The following is a 22,889-nucleotide window of genomic DNA, read 5'->3' as shown; positions in this document are numbered from 1 at the left end:
GAGATGGTGGGTAGTGAGAATGTGGTCCAAATGATTATAGACAATGCCAAAAATTGTAGGAGGTGCTATGGTTGAGGGTTAGTATGACCATATTTTTTGGACACCATGCTCCGTATATTCTGAACTTGGTCATGCAACAAATTGGCACTCAACTAGATCAGCTGAAACAAATATACCAAAAAGGAGAGGAGATATAGATATTTGTGACAAAACATCAAATGTCATAATCAATATTAAGAGCAATTGTTGAAGGTAAATTGTAATTACTAAATTTAATTTTCTTCATTAATTTTAACAAATTTTGTGTCATCTTGATGCAGGAGCATCTTGGGTTTGCTTTCAATCCTACATGTTTGGAGGGATTTTGGTTAAGTGTTGTGGAGCTTCTTTAGTTGCTCAGCATGGTCTATGGTTGCTCGGCATGGTCTTGGGACTCGGCATGGTCTATGGTTGCTCGGCATGGTCTGGGAACTCAGCATGGTCTTTGGTTACTTGGCATGGTCTTTGGTAACTCGGAATGGTCTTTGTTGCTCGGCATGCTCTAGGAACTCAGCATGGTCTTTGGTTGCTTGGCATGGTCTATGGTTGCTTGGCATGGTCTTGGGACTCGGCATGGTCTTTGGTTACTCGGCATGGTCTTTGGTTGCTCGGCATGGTCTGGGAGGAGCTCGGCCTTGCTTAGGAATTTGGTGCGTGTTGCAGGCCATATAACTAATTTTTTATAATGAGTTAGAGGATGAAAATTTCAGGGATTGAAGAGGGCCTTGAGTACTAACTATAGTTCAAAGCACAAGTTCTAATTCATTCATAGCTAGGAGACATAGCAATTTTACTCAGATATCGATTTTGGGCATTTAATTTGTGTTATGGGCCGACTTGTGGCTTAGATTGGTATAAGTAGGGGTTGGGAGGAAGTCATTAGTTATTATTCATCCATCGTGGAGAAGAGGAGCTTGAAGAGCGAATTCGGAGAAGAGCTAATAGCTGCAGCTTGGAAAACAAGGGATTGATTGTTGCGCTTGCGAGCACAAGTTGAGATCTTCCTTGGGGGTTTCTACTAGAGTGTGGATCTAGACTAGCTAGTGTTTGGATTGGATTTTGAGGGATCTTGCAAAACTATTACTTGCTTTGTATCTGGTCGTAACCGGGAAGGCCTTACAGCCCGGCACGTTGCATGTAATCAGTTATATTTTATGAATATATTATTTTCAGATCTTGCTTTGTTGTTTCTTGGTGTTGTGTTTCCGTTGTGTGGTTGTATAGCTGGGGGCTAGGACATCCCCTTTGAGGATACTCATGTCTTGCACTGCGTTAGGTGGTATCAGAGCAAAGGTTTTTCCTGAGTGTGTAGATAGATCGCCGAAGCTAAAGCAGTTTGCACCAAGACTTGGGTTAACGAAGGTTGATCTTGCGATTGATTGAACTTTTGGTTGGTGGATTTGTTGCTTAGGGTTTGCTAAAATTTGGAAGATGCCTCCAAAAAGATTGGACCCTAGGGCAATTGTTGATCTTACTGATACTGTAGAAGAACGGATCTCAGAGAAGATGAGAGCAGAGTTCAGATCTGAGATTACATCGATGAAGAGTGACATGATTGCTGAAATTGTAAATGCTTTGGGTGGTGTGCCTAGACATGTGGGTACTGAAGATGGTTATGAGGAAGCTATTGAAGACTTTGAATTTGTTGAATCAAGTGGTGAGGCCAGAACTGATCATGTGGAAAGACCTATGGGAAATAGGGTTGGTGAGTTTGCTCGACCTAGATCTCAGTTGAAGCTGAAGCATAAGATGGAGGTTTCTAATTTTTCGAGTACTTTGAATTCTGAAAACCCGATTGATTGGATAGGTGAATTGGAAGCATACTTTGAGCTTGAGGATATTGAGGATCCACTTAGAGTAAGGTTGGCACAAACTAAGTTGAAGGCACATGCTGCTCTTTGGTGGAAGGAACTATAAAGAAACAGAGAAGAGGAAGGTGAAATGAAGATCACTAAATGGAAATTGATGGTGACTAAGTTGAAGTCTAAGTTTATTCCTACTGATTATGAACTTGAGTTGTTTAAGAGGTTGCAGAATCTAAAACAGAAGGATATGACTATGAAAGATTATACAGAGGAGTTCTACAAGTTGACTATTCGGTCTAGGCATAGAGAATTGTCAAAAGAGAAGGTAGCTCGGTATATTAATGGTTTGAGATTCAATATTCAGGATGAGGTTGACATGCTAAATATTTCTTCAGTTGAGGATGCTTATCAGTATGCTTTGAGGGCAGAGGAGAAGCTAAAGAGGAAGAATCAAAGTAGTTCCCGAGGGAAGGATAAGCAGGATAGCTTAGCACAAGCTAAACCAAAAGCAGAGGGTGAACCAAAACCCGTTGATCAAAAAAGGAGGACAGGTGGAGGCGGATTCAAAGGCAATTGTTTCAAGTGTGGTCAAGAAGGGAATAGATCTTTTGAATGTCCAATTGGTAGGACAGCTATTTTTGTGAATGAGGTTGCAATCCAGGATAGTCAGCCTAAGCAAGGAGAGAGTTTGCTAGCTCAGCAAGTACTAGTTGGTGAGAGGATATTGGATTCTTGTCAGAGGACTAGCTTATTCAAAACTCGTTGTAAGTCTGGTGGTAAAGTCTACAAAGTGATTGTGGATGGTGATAGTACTGATAACTTTGTTGCTGAAGAGATGGTTCAAAAACTTGGTTTGAAGAGAATGAGACATCCTTATCCTTATAGGATTGGCTGGTTGCAAGATGAGCATGCTTTGGGAGTGAAGGAGCAATACCTTGTTGATTTTCAGATTGGATAGTATAAGGATCAAGTATTGTGTGATATTGTGGATATGAACAGTTGTCATGTGTTACTTGGTAGATCTTGGTAGTATGATTGCAGGGTTGTGCATGATTGTGTTAGGAATGTGTTTACTATTGAGAAAGGTAGTAGAAATTTTTCCCTGATTCCTATGCAGAATGAAGAGCTCAGTAGGAGGAACCTGAGTATTGGCAGCGGAGTTGAGTTGGCAGATTCTAAGAAGGATGGAGATCATCATCGAAAGCAGACATGTGGAACACCTGTGGTGGATGTGAAGAAGAAGAAAAGCAAGGGAAGGCGTGTACAAGTTGAAGACTCAGAGGATATGTATGTGAAGAACCAGTTTGGGATTTATGTGCTGAATCCCAGAAGATGTTCTTCCAGTTACTAGAACATCTTTTTGAACCTAGGGTGTCTGATGCAGGAGCATCTTGGGTTTTCTTTCAATCATGTATGTTTGGAGGGATTTTGGTTAAGTGTTGTGGAGCTTGGCAGATACTAGTGCTCGGCATGGTCTTTGGTTGCTCAGCATGGTCTGGGAACTCAGCATGGTTTTTGGTTACTCAGCATGGTCTATGGTAACTCGGCATGGTCTTTGGTTGCTCGGCATGGTTTGGGAACTCGACATTCTCTTTGGTTGCTCGACATCGTCTTTGGTTACTCGGCATGGTCTTTGGTTGCTCGGCATGGTCTAGGAGAAGCGTGGCCTTGCTTAGGAATTTGGTGCCTGTTGCAAGCCGTATAACTAATTTTCTATAATGAGTTAGAGGATGAAAATTTCAGGGATTGAAGAGGGCCTAGAGTACTAACTATGGTTCGAAGCATGAGTTCTAATTCATTTGAAGCTAGGAGATATTGCGATTTTACTCGGATATCGATTTTGGGCATTTAATTGTTGTTGCAAGCCGACTTGTGGCATTTAATTTATGTATTTGTATTTAATTTGTGTTCTGGGCCGACTTGTGGCTTAGATTGGTATAAGTAGGGGTTGGGGGGAAGTCATTAGTTAGTATTCATCCATCGTGGAGAAGAGGAGTTTGATGAGCGAATTTGGAGAAGAACTAGTAGTTGCAGCTTGGAAAACAAGGGGATTGATTGGTGGGCTTGCGAGCACAAGTTGAGATCTTCCTTGGGGGTTTCTACCAAAGTGTGGATCTAGACTAGCTAGTGTTTGGATTGGATCTTGAGGGATCTTGCAGAACTATTACTTGCTTTATATCTGGCCGTAACCGGGAAGGCCTTATAGCCCGGCACATTGCATGTAATCAGTTATATTTTATGAATATATTATTTTCAGATCTTGCTTTGTTGTTTCTTGGTGTTGTGTTTCCGCTGTGTGGTTGTATAGCTGGGGGCTAGGACATCTCCTTTAGAGATACTCTGCCTTGCACTGCGTCACATCTTCAATTATCAAATTGTATATAACTTTGCTTATACTTATTGACATATTATTATTAACTTGCTTAAGTTGTTGAGACCCAATTTGCATCTCATACTATTGTTAAAAGATGACTTGTCGAGCCGCAAGGGGCATTGAGCTAAATGGTTATTTCCAACCAAAAGGGTTGTATGGAAGGCTATTTAGAGAGGACTCAAAAGGTCAAGGCATTGGTCTTCGATGACAGTTGGTGGGCTTGTCTGCAGTTTGTATTGGATTTCACCAAGCCTTTCGTGACTATGCTTTCCTTTGCTAATACAAATAAACTTTGTTTGGCGGATGTCTATGATGGCATGGACATAATGGCAAAGAAGATAAAACTTGTCATACAAACACATGAGAATGACTCCACATAATGTGACACCTTGTGCAATAAGGTGGAAAGCATCACTCATCATCATTGGGAAAAGATGACCACCTCATTGCACCTCCTTACATAAGCCCTATCTTTGAGGTACTATGGTGAGAAAATACTTGTTATGCCAAATAGAGCAGCACCATATGCAGATGAAGAAGTTGCTAATGGGTGCTACAAAGTTTTTGGAAGACTCTTTCAAGATGATGAAATGCACAAAAAAAGATTTGACAAAATTTGACTTATTTGCTTTGGGAGGAAAACTTAGTCCAATTGCAATAAAGAACCAAAACAACATGGGAGCTATCACATGGGGGTACATGTATGGTCAACCATTTAAGCATCTACAACCTCTCGCAATTAAAATCCTCTCACAAGTAAGTAGTTTTTGACTTTTTGTGTACCACTTGTATTCTACAATTTAGCACTAAACATTCTGCAATTTGCTTTTCATTTTTCAGTTTCACTTTGTGAACACTATTCAAGTTGCAAGTTCTTTAGTTGTTGAACGAAATGGGGGTACATACTCATTTATCCACTCGGTGAAGTGCAACCGATTGGGCTCAAAAAACGATGAAGACTTGGTTTACATTCATACTGTCATGTCCCCAATTTTTGGTGACAGTTCGATTTAATTAATTTAATTAATCTGGTTGTCCAAGGACGACTAATTAATTATTTTAATTAAATAAATAAATATTAAAAGATAACCTTATATTTAATAAAGTGACTTGGAAAATATTTAATAAAGTCACTTAAAAGATAAGATCAAAATTGTTCTAGAAGTCTCTGGAGAGGGTGGAGAGAAAAGAATAAATAGGCACCCAAGGGCTCCATTCGAATCAAGCAGTTGTTTATCTCTCTTTTGATTTTAAGATTGTGATTCAATCTCAGGTGCATTGTGGAACCTAGGGTTTTCGCAATTGTCACAGTTGGCCATTGAGAACGAAAACTCTCATTTGGTACGCAATTTTGAGGGTGTGAAATATCATCTGAATTATTGCAGATTGGAGGTGACACTCAGTCATTTCATCAGGGACAAAATCTGTGGCCTAAGGCCAAATCTTGCGATTCATTGATCATTGGAGGTTTAGTTAGGAAGGAATTAACTTATTCCTTATCAGGAATTAACTGGAGAGAGTCGAAGGGAAGCTGGAAGCACATTTGTGGTCATAAATTATAAAATATTCATTATCAGGATTGAGGGCCGAATGGAGGAGTTGGTATTGTGATAAGTTTCATAAGGAGTTCGAAGAGTAAGGGACATTTTCTGCATTTTATATAGACACCAGCAGTGAATCGACTCAGGGCAGAAGAGCGAATTGCTAGAATTATCCCCTCTAACAGCGCTGCCGAATACCATTGAGGTCATTTCAAGGAGCATGGAAGATTAGTTAAGGAGTTCGTGGGTCACCATCCAGCACCTCTGTATATTGATCAAGCCAGATTTCATTCACCTTGGACAGTCACTGATGCCTATTACCGTGAGCTGTCTACCAATCCAGATGATTGACTTCAAGGAAACATGGCCGGTGAGTATCGAAAGGTGGAGCGTTTGCAAGTGCCAGAACTGACTTCCGCCTAAGATTGAAGAGGAACACGCAGAGGAGATTGAAACAGGAGAGCATTATAATCTGCGGTTTAGACAATACTAACAACGAGCATGTTATAGGAGATAATTGCCAAGTGCGGGTTTCATTATTGATGGCAAGGTTTTTGTTCTTGGGAATCTGAGGTTCTATAACTTCTGGAGTTTGAATTGGAGGTGGTCCAGGTCTAATAAGCGGAGATTTGTCAGACTTCCTAGGCTCTCTAGGACTGCTCCATGAAAACTGTTATTCTTCATGTCCAGAGCTTGCAGGCTCGTTAATGTACTCAGATCTGGAATCTCTGCGTTTAGTCTGTTGAAGCTGAGATTCAATGTTTGAAGTTTAGATAAAGCGCCAAAGTTTTGGATCTGTCCAGTGAGCGAGTTATTGTGCAAGACCAATTTCTGTTGCATTTGGAGACCTTCTAGATCTTACTATAATTCATTACTTTCAGTCATTGCAATCAGTGTAAGACCTTGTTATTACATTTGAAGTTTGATCTTCTCTAAAAATTATGGGTTTCTCGATTATCATTATTACACTCATAATTTAGTGGCCTTTAGAGTAAGGGCTTCAGTGCTTGTTGGCTAACTGTTTGACGAAATGCCTAACCGTTGAAGTTTAAGTTTTGGGTGTAAAAAGGAGCAATACACATTGGGGTTATTTCAGTGGTATCAGAGCCTGTTTGCAAACTATTCGACGAATTGCCACAGTACAATATTAGGATTTAGTGACCTTTATAGCTAGGATCATTTCAGTGGTATCAGAGCGGTTTTCTTGCCATCCTGTGGGGTGAGAACCGAATTACATGAGTGATCAGCGCTTTACTTCAACCGAGATGGACAGGTACAGCACAAAGTCTCCAAGGACACAATCTCGGACAAGTAATAGACATCGTATTCAGAGTCGGAATTGTGGAAAGGAGGACTATTCAGACATTCAGGATGAGCTCAGAAAAATCAGACATAACATGTCTGAACTGTTGGATAAGCACCACCGTATGATTGACAGGCTGTCTGTCCCAACTAAGGTGAATAAGTCAACTGGATTTCGATTCGGAAAATCTTCTCGCAAAGCACTAGCTGATACAGTGGGCGATGTTACTAGGAACCTTAATGAGGAGTTCGAGAAACAAGTGTGCAACCGATCAGAGGTTTCAGTTCGGTCACAGGAAGAAGTGGTGAAGGATATTACGCTGATGGATAGTAACTGTCAACTTGACACTCAAGTTGAGACAGTTGAATACGAGCTTCCCAAGGGTGATGTCTCAGGTACTCAAGGTAGTTTGGTTCCGACAGTCAATGATTACAGTGAAGTGAGTTCAGATGATGATAAGGATGTTGATGATGAGATACCAGGTAGGAATGAGAAAACACTGAGTATTCATGATTTTGCTGAGAGAGATTACCAGGCTCAGTTAGATGCTTCATCACATGCGGATGAGAATGGCAATACTTCACATGATTTGTCCAGCCAGCTGAAGGTAAGCAAAGATAGTATTGTGGCTTCTTTATCTCATCATGACAGGATGCGGGAGATGTTAGAAGAGCACATCCAGATGATTCAGTTACAAGGAAGACATAAGGGAGTTCAGGCAAAATCTTCTTGTTGTGACTTACATGCAATTGGTGAAGGAATGGGAACGACGAAGTTGAGCTATTTACATCTTCTATCAGATCGTGACCATCTTCTAAGCCTTGCCAAAGACTATTCAGATGCCTTGAGGAGGAAGGAGGAGGAAGTTGTCAAGCTTTCTTGCGAGCTTGAGGACACTCGAGCAACTTTGGCATTACTGGACTGGGAGAGACATAGGAATGAGCACGACATGGAGCTGAGCTTAAGTTCATCTTGCACTCAGTTTTTGACAGAAGAGGGATCATATGAGGTTGCTGATAATGTTGCGCATTCATCTAGCATTCACATCCAGGATACAAGGACAAGGTCAGACAGGTTCGTAGAGCCAGTTGGTCACATTACTCAGGTAAGGAGTTTGCTTGAGTTACTAGCTGTTCCTTGTTTACGGATATGGACTCGAGAATGTTTCAGGGGCATTTGGGATTTAGTTGACTGGAGAGCACTTTATGGTAGCCGTGATTATTTGGATGCTATCATGGATTTGATCAGCGGAATACACGGTGTTGTCTTTCCTTGTGCCAGCAGAACATCCGAAGTTGGTATTAGTTTTTATACACCGGTGTTAGGTTTGGTTTATATATGTAGACGACCATTCTTTCTGAAGGGTGTTGAAGATTTTTCATATTTGGAAGCATGTACAGATGAGTCCCAGGATCGTTTTGACCTTGATGGCATCCGGGAGAATGAAGTGAACAGTTTTGAAGATTCAGCCTCCTTGACAGCTTCTTCAGGTACAGAAGAGCTTGACAGCAGAACTACAAATTTTGACACTTTGGATGTTGATATGAGTTTTGGAGTTGATTCGCAAAATATGGATGGTAATAATCCAGAGACCAGTATCTTTGAAGATACTCCTTTAGGCAATGCGTCAGAGGGAGTTTATAGAAGACAGTCTAGCCAGAGCCATCATGTGATTAGCCAGTTGAAAGTTAGTGAACGAGACATTGCTATCGCTTGTGAGCATTTTGATACTGCTCATTAGTTGTTGGCTGTTACTGGTTGGAGTTCTTCTATGATAGATGAGTCCAGTGGTGGTTACTTTTCTTTGGCAGAGATTCATGCCTTGCGTGAAGCTGTTCGGATTTTGAAGCAGGATTATTTACGATTGGTAGCCGTTCGTGATCACTTGGTTGAGTGGGGGAGTACAGCCTATGAGGCACTCTTGGATCATGAAGAGGAGGCGAGTGAGCTTTCCCAGGAGCTCATAGCGACTACTGAGGCTTTAGAGGACACACGGCAAGATGTACAAAAGTCGCAGTTTCAGTTGAAGGAGGTGACCGTGGAGTTGGAGCATTTGCGGTCAAAACTAGCCCCAGACCCAGTTCATTTGTCTATTGAGGTAGATGACAGTAAGTACACTCCTACAGTTGCTTTTGAGGAGCTTATTGTTGAGACTGACACACATGTTCAGGGTTTGGAAGAAGTTGGTCCTAATGAGTTTGGGATACCAGTAGAGTCAAGTCTCCAGATTGATTCTTCTCTGATAAATGACAGTGTGGTACAGTTGGGTATGCCACCTTCACAGGAGGATCAGTTGTGGTGTGCAGGGAAGTATATTGATGCTTCCTCGTATAATTTTTACTGCACTGAACCGTTCATGGAGTATTTGTTGGATAGTGCATGTGTTCATTTGGACTCGCATAAAGTGACAGAGGGTGTTCTCATCCAAGATACTAGTGTTATTTACAGATTGGTTGAGAAGATTATAGGGGTCCTTTCTACTATGCTACCTCACAGGGATCTCGAGGAGGGGTTTGTTGAGCAGAGTGCACAGGGACCTATCCGACTTACAGTCACTCAGAGTCAGAGATTGGAGCCATATGTTGATTCCCAGTTCAGTGATGATGAGCCAGCAACAAAGTTTGGAGGTTCTTATCGACGTTATGCGGTAGGGTATGCTCATCATTTTTCTTTTGACACAAAGATAGAAGATTTTATTTCACGCAGATGTAGATTGGCTCCAGTTTTTTACCATCCATTAGGGGATAGATTAGCACCATCTTTTGAAAATAAAACTGGTAGTAGCAAGTTACTCGGCCTGCAGCATCGACACGCCCGGAGCAGTTTTTCAGAGATTGGATCTGATAGCAGTGTTTCAGGTACCTATGGCTGCTGTCATATCTACAGTGCAGTTGGGTACAGGGGTCATTCTGACAGGGGTTTGAGTTTTGATAGAGTTGATGTTTCAGTTGGCTTGAGTTCCGCAGAATGGTTTCTTCTACTGACATCTACAGTTGGTTTTCAGATGATTTCATCAGAGTTGTCAGTTGTTTGGATGTTGAGTACAGTTTCTCAAATACTGGTATTGATGATTTCTCCACGGGAGTATGATGAGGATTGGGATGATACACAGATTTACATTTGGGATCCAGGAAGTATGATTGGTTCATGGTTCAGCCATTGCTTGGGGACAAGCAATTTCAGGAAGGGCGGACTGTCATGTCCCCAATTTTTGGTGACAGTTCGATTTAATTAATTTAATTAATCTGGTTGTCCAAGGACGACTAATTAATTATTTTAATTAAATAAATAAATATTAAAAGATAACCTTATATTTAATAAAGTGACTTGGAAAATATTTAATAAAGTCACTTAAAAGATAAGATCAAAATTGTTCTAGAAGTCTCTGGAGAGGGTGGAGAGAAAAGAATAAATAGGCACCCCGGGGCTCCATTCGAATCAAGCAGTTGTTTATCTCTCTTTTGATTATAAGATTGTGATTCAATCTCAGGTGCATTGTGGAACCTAGGGTTTTCGCAATTGTCACAGTTGGCCATTGAGAACGAAAACTCTCATTTGGTACGCAATTTTGAGGGTGTGAAATATCATCTGAATTATTGCAGATTGGAGGTGACACTCAGTCATTTCATCAGGGACAAAATCTGTGGCCTAAGGCCAAATCTTGTGATTCATTGATCATTGGAGGTTTAGTTAGGAAGGAATTAACTTATTCCTTATCAGGAATTAACTGGAGAGAGTCGAAGGGAAGCTGGAAGCACATTTGTGGTCATAAATTATAAAATATTCATTATCAGGATTGAGGGCCGAATGGAGGAGTTGGTATTGTGATAAGTTTCATAAGGAGTTCGAAGAGTAAGGGACATTTTCTACATTTTATATAGACACCAGCAGTGAATCGACTCAGGGCAGAAGAGCGAATTGCTAGAATTATCCCCTCTAACAGCGCTGCCGAATACCATTGAGGTCATTTCAAGGAGCATGGAAGATTAGTTAAGGAGTTCGTGGGTCACCATCCAGCACCTCTGTATATTGATCAAGCCAGATTTCATTCACCTTGGACAGTCGCTGATGCCTATTACCGTGAGCTGTCTACCAATCCAGATGATTGACTTCAAGGAAACATGGCCGGTGAGTATCGAAAGGTGGAGCGTTTGCAAGTGCCAGAACTGACTTCCGCCTAAGATTGAAGAGGAACACGCAGAGGAGATCGAAACAGGAGAGCATTATAATCTGCGGTTTAGACAATACCAACAACGAGCATGTTATAGGAGATAATTGCCAAGTGCGGGTTTCATTATTGATGGCAAGGTTTTTGTTCTTGGGAATCTGAGGTTCTATAACTTCTGGAGTTTGAATTGGAGGTGGTCCAGGTCTAATAAGCGGAGATTTGTCAGACTTCCTAGGCTCTCTAGGACTGCTCCATGAAAACTGTTATTCTTCATGTCCAGAGCTTGCAGGCTCGTTAATGTACTCAGATCTGGAATCTCTGCGTTTAGTCTGTTGAAGCTGAGATTCAATGTTTGAAGTTTAGATAAAGCGCCAAAGTTTTGGATCTGTCCAGTGAGCGAGTTATTGTGCAAGACCAATTTCTGTTGCATTTGGAGACCTTCTAGATCTTACTATAATTCATTACTTTCAGTCATTGCAATCAGTGTAAGACCTTGTTATTACATTTGAAGTTTGATCTTCTCTAAAAATTATGGGTTTCTCGATTATCATTATTACACTCATAATTTAGTGGCCTTTAGAGTAAGGGCTTCAGTGCTTGTTGGCTAACTGTTTGACGAAATGCCTAACCGTTGAAGTTTAAGTTTTGGGTGTAAAAAGGAGCAATACACATTGGGGTTATTTCAGTGGTATCAGAGCCTGTTTGCAAACTATTCGACGAATTGCCACAGTATATTCAATACTTTTTGTAATTCCAAAGAGTATTTTTGTAATTTCAAATAGTATTTATTCGTATTCAATACTCTCTGTAATTCCAAAGAGTATTTTTGTAATTTCAAATAGTATTTATTCGTATTCAATACTTTCTGTAATTCCAAAGAGTATTTATTCTTATTCAATACTTTCTGTAATTCCAAAGAGTATTTATTCTTATTCAATACTTTCTGTAATTCCAAAGAGTATCTTTGTAATTCCATATAGTATTTATGGTATTCCAAAAAATAATACTTCTGGAACGATTCTAAATCCTTTAATACAAAATCTTTTAAGAAATATTCATTCAAATCAGATTTTGATACAACAGGTGCCAATACGTTCTTCAAGTTCGTCGAATAGTTTGCAAACAGGCTCTGATACCACTGAAATAACCCCAATGTGTATTGCTCCTTTTTACACCCAAAACTTAAACTTCAACGGTTAGGCATTTCGTCAAACAGTTAGCCAACAAGCACTGAAGCCCTTACTCTAAAGGCCACTAAATTATGAGTGTAATAATGATAATCGAGAAACCCATAATTTTTAGAGAAGATCAAACTTCAAATGTAATAACAAGGTCTTACACTGATTGCAATGACTGAAAGTAATGAATTATAGTAAGATCTAGAAGGTCTCCAAATGCAACAGAAATTGGTCTTGCACAATAACTCGCTCACTGGACAGATCCAAAACTTTGGCGCTTTATCTAAACTTCAAACATTGAATCTCAGCTTCAACAGACTAAACGCAGAGATTCCAGATCTGAGTACATTAACGAGCCTGCAAGCTCTGGACATGAAGAATAACAGTTTTCATGGAGCAGTCCCAGAGAGCCTAGGAAGTCTGACAAATCTCCGCTTATTAGACCTGGACCACCTCCAATTCAAACTCCAGAAGTTACAGAACCTCAGATTCCCAAGAACAAAAACCTTGCCATCAATAATGAAACCCGCACTTGGCAATTATCTCCTATAACATGCTCGTTGTTGGTATTGTCTAAACCGCAGATTATAATGCTCTCCTGTTTCGATCTCCTTTGCGTGTTCCTCTTCAATCTTAGGCGGAAGTCAGTTCTGGCACTTGCAAACGCTCCACCTTTCGATACTCACCGGCCATGTTTCCTTGAAGTCAATCATCTGGATTGGTAGACAGCTCACGGTAATAAGCATCACCGACTGTCCAAGGTGAATGAAATCTGGCTTGATCAATATACAGAGGTGCTGGATGGTGACCCACGAACTCCTTAACTAATCTTCCATGCTCCTTGAAATGACCTCAATGGTATTCGGCAGCGCTGTTAGAGGGGATAATTCTAGCAATTCGCTCTTCTGCCCTGAGTCGATTCACTGCTGGTGTCTATATAAAATGCAAAAAATGTCCCTTACTCTTCGAACTCCTTATGAAACTTATCACAATACCAACTCCTCCATTCGGCCCTCAATCCTGATAATGAATATTTTATAATTTATGACCACAAATGTGCTTCCAGCTTCCCTTCGACTCTCTCCAGTTAATTCCTGATAAGGAATAAGTTAATTCCTTCCTAACTAAACCTCCAATGATCAATGAATCGCAAGATTTGGCCTTAGGCCACAGATTTTGTCCCTGATGAAATGACTGAGTGTCACCTCCAATTTGCAATAATTCAGATGATATTTCACACCCTCAAAATTGCGTACCAAATGAGAGTTTTCGTTCTCAATGGCCAACTGTGACAATTGCGAAAACCCTAGGTTCCACAATGCACCTGAGATTGAATCACAATCTTAAAATCAAAAGAGAGATAAACAACTGCTTGATTCGAATGGAGCCCCGGGGTGCCTATTTATTCTTTTCTCTCCACCCTCTCCAGAGACTTCTAGAACAATTTTGATCTTATCTTTTAAGTGACTTTATTAAATATTTTCCAAGTCACTTTATTAAATATAAGGTTATTTTTTAATATTTATTTATTTAATTAAAATAATTAATTAGTCGTCCTTGGACAACCAGATTAATTAAATTAATTAAATTGAACTGTCACCAAAAATTGGGGACATGACACATACCAACTTGGATCTAAGGAGGATCGCTACAAGGAAGGGGCAGCCAAGCTTTGGGATGTAGCCCCTAAGTGTCTCAACTTGGATGCAACAGTTCAAAATCTAAGTACAATCCTAGATGATGGTGATGATGATGACAAAAGGTGCATCTAGTACAAGTGGAACTGCTATGGGTTCAGATGAACTTGAACTTGCAGCAATCCAAGATGATGAGAATCTTTTTAAGAATCCTTATGATTCTAATTGGTGAACCTTGAATCTTGATTGATGAACATTGAATCATGAACTAGATTTTGATTATGTAGTTGTCATGATTTTCTGATTTGCACTAGAATCATGAACATAGACGTATATGATATGGCTTATTACTTATTTTAATTTGAATATTTGTGAGCTATCAAGTGGCATTTAAGATTTATCTTGATCAATGATGAAGTGTCGTCCTATCAAATGATTTAATTTTGTATACTTTTTGCATTTCTTTGCATACACACACACACACACACACATGTATAATCAAAACCAAAAAAAAGTTGTGCATTTGCATCCACACCCAAATTGGCAACTTAAATATAAAGTATTAACTTGATAAGATTCTGAGTGGCACAGCATATAACTTTAGGTAGTTCAAAACAGCTAATATAGAGCCTACTTGTCCAAACAATCTAGGTATGAGCATCCAATGACATTTCCACTACTTCACCCTATGGAATAGACCCCATCCCTCCAACATATATATACATCATGAAACAATCATTTAAACTGGGCACAGCCCTTTCCAAGCAAACCAATTAAAATAAAATAAAGAAACAGAAAAGGAAGAAGGGGAATCTGCTGTATTGGCATCCCCAACTTGGCTACTTGGCACCTGAAGATGACCTTTGAATGAGCTGTAGAAGAATGGCTCCATTCCTCTCACCTTGCTTCCTCAGCTCCAAATAATAATGCCTCCAAAAACCTATTTATTTCTCTTTCACATCCTCCTTTGGCACCCAAGTCAATTTTCCTTATTCCCAGGGCTAGGCATCCTGTTTGCAGAGGCACAAAGGTACATTTAATGGGCAAGCATGGTCTCCCCTTGGGTGCCATAGTGTTTGTCAGCCAAGCCATTAATTAAGGCCATTATCCTTCCCCAGCCCCTAAAAGTTCCTTTTTCCCCTTTTCTGATTTTTAAAAAGGGGATCACTGGAGAGAGAAGTAGATTTATTTCTTTACATATTCGTGTTTAATAATATTTATTATAAAAATGTTTTGATTATTTAATTCTATATTATTTGTTATTTGAGGTTATTGCAAACGAATTAAGGCACATCCGTAAGCAAATGAGTTCAAAATAGACAGGGAATAGGTTCCTCGTGTCAGTAGTAAGGATTTAAGCAAGATCTGCAATCTCAACTGATCAATGAATGAACCATATTAAACGTCATCTAATTTAGTAAGACCTATGGTCAAGACAGGACATTCATTTCAAGGTCTTTGAACAAAGTTAGTAGTAGACTCTCTTATTCTCTGTGGAACAACAAAATCCACTTCACTTTGCTCCCTAATGCCTACAACTTAGACAACGTCCCTTGCACAATTTGCCTGATAGGGATTAGTCTAAGATAGTCAAAAACATAATCAAATGCATTCAATGTACCTTGTACAGAAACTTATAACTAAATTCATTAATATGATCCTTAATGGATTTGCATATACACACATGGAATCAAGCAAAACATCACAATTACAAGTTCCAAACCCTAGTCCAAATTACAATGAAGCTAGGGAGATCTTAGAAGTGAGTCCTTATGCCTATCTGAAACTATTTCATGCAGGAGTAGTGTACCAGGGTAAGCTGATTGGTACAGAGGATGCCAGTGCTTCTATGGATAAAACTGTACAGAGGATATTGAAGCTTTGAACCAGATTTTTTTAGAAATGTCTTTCATCTTCAAAGATACAGAGTTTGGAGAGGAATAACAGACCCTAATGGAGTTCTAGATCTGATCTTTGATAGTTGAAATGCGCAATATGGTTATACTTGATTTATATAACATTGAGGCTCAGATGAATTATTATTTAATGTCAGAAAAATGAAGTGAAATTCTAAAAAGACTATGTAATTGTGAGCTTGATAAATTGTTTAAAGGTGCATAAAGATTTAGGTTAATTGGTAAGGTTAGAACATTTTTTGCTAAATAACTTTCTTTTATTAGAAAGACAATAAATTCGTCTATAAGCCTTCTCACCCTTTTAATCTTTTAAGGTGATCCTGAGGATACGGTAACACACACAAAATGACAACAAAGTACTAATAGATTCTATGCAGTCTATACAGAAAAGCACCAACACTGACATCATATAAAGGTCTTTCATCTAAACTTCGGATGATTCTAAGACATCATTACATCCAAGATGTTGCTATACATTACAGAAACAGAGGTGCTATACATCATATGACCAAAAATAGCAATCTTGTAGGATGGCGTTAGTTACAGAATTGAAGATTGTTTGTTTCAATTTTCTCAAACAATTTTTCATGCCCAACTCCAAATGGTGTTATCCCCACTAAGTACAGGTTTGCTTGACTGATTTTCAAACCCAAGTACTTGTGAAACTCAAAATTAGTTTATCTGTGACTGAGGAAGCTCAACATCTTGAGCTACTCTTGGCTGGTAATATGCAAATTGAAATATTTAGCTCTCTTGTTTGTTCATCCCTTCCTTCTTTTTTACACAAATCACATGCTTCAATTATAAAAGAGAGATACTCGTGTGCTGAGGATCCTGGAGAGGCCAGTGAAGAAATAGATGTTCATGATTAATGAAGAAAGAATTGTATCCAAATTTGACATTGACTGAGAATGCCCCATGCAATTTGCTAACCCCACCAAAAACTCCAAACAGATTTTCCCATAGGAGCTGTATCAATTTAATTCATCCTCTCCTACAGAAAGGATCTTGTGAACTTTATGTTGCCAGAATTTGGTGCTCAGATGTCATTTTTATGCAGATCTTAGGTGCCCAGAAGTTTTTAAAACAGCCAAGAAAAAAAAAAAAAAAAATCTTAGTTTCTTTCATACTTGTAGAAAGGCATATTACTGCAGAATGCCTTAATACTTCAGTGGCAGAAATAGTCAAGCAACAAATTTCAATGAAAATTGGGTGCTTTAAGGTCTACTTAATCCAAAAAGTTATAACCTTGATCCAACTACAAAACAAATAGGATGACACATGGAGACAGTTGTAGTGCCAAATTTGGCAAATGTATTTAAATCATTTACTAGTTTTGTGCAATCTTAAGACATTGGATGCGAAGTGTGAACTAGTGCATAGATACTCAACTCTTGTTACTGCAGATATTAAACCAAATAAACCATCTATAATTCCATGTGACCAAGTATTGAAAGAAAAATGAAAGAATTTACTAGTTCATTCCAATCCAGAATTCACTAGGCCTGTCCAACTTTTGAGGAAGATGATGAAGCAGCTGTTTCTGGAACAGATTTGTGCTTTTGTATCCCAATTCAGCTGTCCTGTCAAGTACTTATTACATCTTTTTCTATTGAAGTCTTGTCTTGAGTACTTTTAATAACCCAATGCTTAAAAACATTTGCTAGACCTCAGAGCATTTGCCAATTAGATCCCTTATGATTCAACCACAAGACCTACTTGACAAAATGAGGCATCCCATGTAACTTCAAAATATTTCCGGTAGAAAGATAAATGAATTTCATAAAGACATTTTGTAAAGAATGACATCGACCATATTATCTGTAGGAATGTTTTGGCAACCTAGAGATCAATTTACAACCACCTAAGTGTTCATCAAAACCCGGTCATCAGCATACAACTCCCTGACCACAATCAACCTTAATAATTTCTTCCACAATATTTGATATTTTATGAATGTGGCTCAAATAAATTAATCAACTCATATGAATATTGGAACCCTGGTTCATTCATGAAAGTGCAGTTGACACATGCAGCAACTGAATTTCTGATTTAACTATGTGATGAAGAATTTCAAGTAAGAGGCTTGGCTTAGTATGTAATAATTCCACAAATGGAATTTTAGTGTATCTATGCATGCTTTTGAAATAATTGAGAAAATATACTATTCCGCTAGAGTGATTGTAATGTCCCCAGTACAATATTTTATGCTACTCTCTAATTTTTATGATATAAATTGAAACAAAACAAACAACAGTCAACTGATTACCAAATTCAAACCTTCATTTGCTGATAAAATCAGAAATTGCAAAAGTGAAAACCCTAGGTGAATGACAATCTCATTGAAAAACCCTCAGAGCATTATTTCACCTTTATATGTCCAAAGGCTATATAGCCAGTGTTGAAAAAAAAAACGGATGAATAACCAAGATCTTTCTATGAAAGAGATAAGCTATTAAATAGTAAATGTAAATAAAGCAGTTACAGACTTGTCATTCCAAGAGATATGCAAATGTCAAGATCACAAAATTGCATTAGGAGCTCAAAAATGCTCCACAAGAATGACTGCTTACAATGATGCAAGAATATCTAGAATGTCTCAAGTCCAGAATAGAATGACTAGAATGCAACATACAGGTTAGTTGGTAATGCTACTTCTGGATTAGATTGTGTTTAATTTTCACATCAATGTTTCAAATCACACTCTTTGATCCATCATCAAGATGTAAGGAAGCTTCACTGAGAAAAAAATGGAACTAGCAAGTGGGTGGAGGTGGCAAATCCAACAAATAGGGTGTGATCACCAAGTAGTTTAAAAATAGGAAATGCAATGCTCCACCTTTAAGATGGAGACACCTCAACATCATTTCCTAGTAATAAAAGCTTAAGAAAAACCTTAAGACTAAGGAGAAACAAATATCCCATTGGGAAAATAAATACCTACACTAACAATGCTCCTTAATGTGGCTTAGGTGGTGAAACAATAATGATAGGTCCCCACAAATGAAGCCACGTAGGTACCCACATGTATAGAATATGATGCCCACCAATCCTACCCCCAACCCACCCCACCCACCGCCTAAATAAGAAAAAGAAAAGAAAAAAACCTCCTACAACAAGGACACCTCCCTTGTAAATAGAGAGAGAAAAGAAATGAAAAGACCAAGTAGCCCCCATCCATAATGTGTACAGCAAGTGGTAGCTACTCTAAATTGGATGTAGAAGATGGTCCATGATTTCAAACAATGTTCCTCCCATTAGGATGAAACAATACCACAGGTGTATGCATGAGATCATCCCATTCCTTAAGAGAATATGTAGGAAGAAAGCTCAAAATATATGAAGTCTTTAAAAATTGCTCAAGGGTCTCCATGTGAATGTTGAAAGTTGTCACAATCAGATTAGTAGTTCTAAGAGACGCACCTTCTCAAAAGAAAAAAAGACCTTTATGTTGAAATCTGATTGAAAAGATCATTATCAAAGAGGGAGATTGTTGAGAAGAAGGGAAATAGTTGATAAATAATGTTTTCAATCATTGTTTTGTCACTGATGTCAAACCTGCTATTTGTTGGAATTGACAATTGCTTATAAGATCCAAGTACTATCACTTAGTTAATTGATGAAGAGGATTTAATCAATAAGATGTAACAAAAGCACCTAAGGGAAAGGTTGAGTTATGGTTTTGTAATGAAGTACAAAGATCAGTTAAGACATTGGTAAAATGATGTATTGACAATACACTTGAAGATACAGAGGTTGGTCACACTTAGAAACTCTAGAAAGATAAGTTCTAACAAAGTTGTCTGCAAAGCTTGACTAAATTCATCAGTGAGTGCCGAGGAAGCTAGTTCATGATGAGCAAATTTTCAATAAGTGCCGAGCAAATAAAAAATCTAGTGTGTGCCGAGTGAAACAGAAAGAGTCAAGCAAGTTAGGGTGCCGAGCAAGTAATAGGTGCCGAGTATCAGAAAACTTAGTTGATGTCGAGTGAACCTACAGTAAGTGTTGAACATCAGTAAAACATGGTGCCGAGTAACACAGTATGTGCCGAGCATCAGAAACTCAATAGTGCCGAGCTGCTGCATTATTTGAAAAGTCAAAGATTTGCCAGATCTGGGCCGACAAGTTTGTTACCTTTAAGTTTGTGAACCAGATGGAAGATAAGGATGATGAACTGGTGGCACAGAATATTAGGTAAACCGTTTTTGGGCGAATTCAGGAGAATTCTTCATGATGTTTCTAGAAGGAACAAGATAAGGGGTAGATTCGTTGAATCTTGCCTAATCCATTCAAACTAAAAAGAAGAGAGGGAAAAGTATTCCAAACTTATATTTAAGGAGTTACAGGTCAAGAAGCAAGAGTTGCCAAGTGGTTAAGTGGTTGGTTGGAGATAGTATGCGGTGTTAAGGAGAAGACATCGAGAGGGAGGAACAGAGTATAGAGAGAGGAATAGAGTATAGAGACTCTGCTTCGATAGGTGACCACAGAGGTGATTGCATTGGCACAGTGAGCATAGAGACTCAAGGAGATGAAGCTGAATTGAGATCTGAAATCTGCAAGTTAAGTTGTGAGTTGTATCAAGTCAAAAGCCCTTATTGTTACTCTCTAGCAATTGTATCAGTTAGGGTAAAATCCTATGGACTTAGGTTGGTTTAATAATCATTTGTAAATCCTTTAACAGGGTGGCATTCCAAGTGAATGTTCTAAAGTTCTCTAACCAGGCCCACTTCTAACAGGGTGGTTGAAATCCTTTAACAGGGTCACATTTAATAGTGTGTTTTGTAGCCTTTGACAGGGCAGGCCTTTCACAAGGCATCACTTCAGAAGAGTGAGAAAGGAGTAGCATGTTACTGATGGTTTTTCCCAAATTGGGTTTCCACGTAAATCACTGTGTTATGTGTTGATCTTTCATGTTTCATTCTTGCATGTTGATTTTTCAGTAACTCGCTAAAATAACTAAGCAACTTGGATGCATGGTTAGTTTGGAAGGGCTCACTATTATTAGTGAAAAAGTTCTATTAGAACATTTGGACCTTGAATAACTGATTCACCCCCCCCCCCCCCCCCCCCCCCCGAAGTTATTCTAAAGCATTTATGACACTTTATATGTTGTTCCAAAGTATCCAAAGTCATGTCATACTGTGAAGAATGACCATGTAGAGAATGAAGAAGATGGTTAGAGTGTTCCCTCACAAGAAGATGGTTAGAGTGTTCCCTTGCAAGAACTATAAAAATAATTATCCACATCAAAGAGAAAATGCATGCAATCAATAGTGGCTCCTAGATCTACAATACGAGACTCCACGAACAAGCATAAAATACCTATGAAGACATCATCCCACAAAGTTATGTCTAAAAGAGTGTGTATTACCTGATGCCAAAAGTTACTAGAAGTTTTCGATGAAGGAACTTCAAACTTTTTGAAGTAGCGACAATAGATGGGCTAGATGGAATGCAAGGTCCAAGAACGAGAACATTTGTGAGAGGGCCCAAATTCAAGTGACCAAAGTCCCCTCAAAATCAAGATACCCATTAGAAGTGAGACTATCATCCAAAGGAGAAAACATCAAGAATAATGTCTAAAAAGTTGTACAACCAAATGCATAATTAACCATCCCAATAGCAATAATCTAGATGCTCTCCAAATCTCTGATGAGAACTCAATCAAGAGTGAATTCAACAATGTTCCCTACTCCACCATAAAAATCTAATAAATGTCCAAAGAATATTATTGGACAAATGATGTGCAATGTGCACAATACATCATTGGAAGTGATATCCCCAACATCAACAAATCCCTTCTCAATTACATTCATATAGCTATAGCCTACTACTACCCATCAAAATAGGAGGCATAACACAAAGAAGTGAACATGGATAGCATAGAAGTCACATGATGGGAACCTCTGAAATTTAGAAGCCCTCTCCTTGATCCAATACTTCTAGAATCAAAAAGAGTTTATCCTTTATTTTTGTTTGATGTAGAAGCATAACCAACATGGCCTTTTGCCTTCTCCTTTGTAAATTCTTATTGATGAAGATGGAGATTCGGTGACCCCTTTATTGATCTTCTCAAAAAGATGTGCAAGGTAGTCAATTTGTTATTCAAACATTTATGTTCATCAAGACCAGGTTGTTTACTATGCACATTAAATCTTCTACTTCTTGGGTTTCCCTAGATTTGAAGAAGAATTAGTGTCCATGGACAAAGATTCATTTTATTTGTTCTCTCCTTGTTTCTTAGTTTGTTTTTCATTATCTTTTTAATCTTTAGAGCCTTGATTTGCAGCCAAAGCATGAGACATAGAAGATTTATTAGTTCCCATTTGAACCAACTTATCCTATTCTTGTGTGAGTTCATTAGCAAATACATCAAGGAAGGCATTGCGCAAGTAGCTCTCAAAGCACTTTTAGTAGTAGCATAGAATGTAGAAACAAAGTTCAGTCGTGAGGAGTTTAGAGAAAATATCTAGATTAACTATAAATCATCTTTCTCAACTCCATACTATTTCAATTGCAATCCTAGAGCATTTAGTTTTGTGAGGAAATCCTTATATAGTATCAAAACTTGAAGGACTAAATTGATAATCTCTCAATTCATCTTCTTTACTAAAGGGTTGTTGTCCAAAGTTTCATTTGGTGTAGATAGGCTCAACATAAAAGAGCAAGTCTGGAGATCTAGACATACACACGGTTCCAAATGTTTCATTGCACTTACTAAATCATTTTGACATTTAAATGGTTCAATTTCTAGTTACATTGTTTCCCTACAAAATCCTTATTTTTTCAAGAAGAATGTCATTTTATTTTTCCAATCACAATAGTTGCAGGGTGTTAGAATTGGAATTGTTTAATTCATTTTAACCAAAAAGAAAAATTAGTTGTGAATGCACAAAAGGAGAGTGAAATGCAAAAGAGACGCCAAGAA

At 38.6% G+C, this 22,889-nt stretch overlaps 1 protein-coding gene across 2 annotated transcripts in view; it reads right to left on the bottom strand.

The window, feature by feature from the left end:
- Positions 1–22,889, bottom strand: part of LOC149566941 (transcription termination factor MTERF4, chloroplastic-like) — a 50,590-nt gene that overhangs the window by 6,442 nt on the left and 21,259 nt on the right. The window lies entirely within an intron of this gene.

This window comes from Cupressus sempervirens, chromosome 3, assembly GCF_028749045.1.
Source record: "Cupressus sempervirens isolate cs-2001-9-10 chromosome 3, ASM2874904v1, whole genome shotgun sequence".
Lineage (NCBI taxonomy): Eukaryota > Viridiplantae > Streptophyta > Pinopsida > Cupressales > Cupressaceae > Cupressus > Cupressus sempervirens.
The sequence above is the reverse complement of the archived record's forward strand: the minus strand, read 5'-3'. Positions and strand labels throughout refer to the sequence as shown.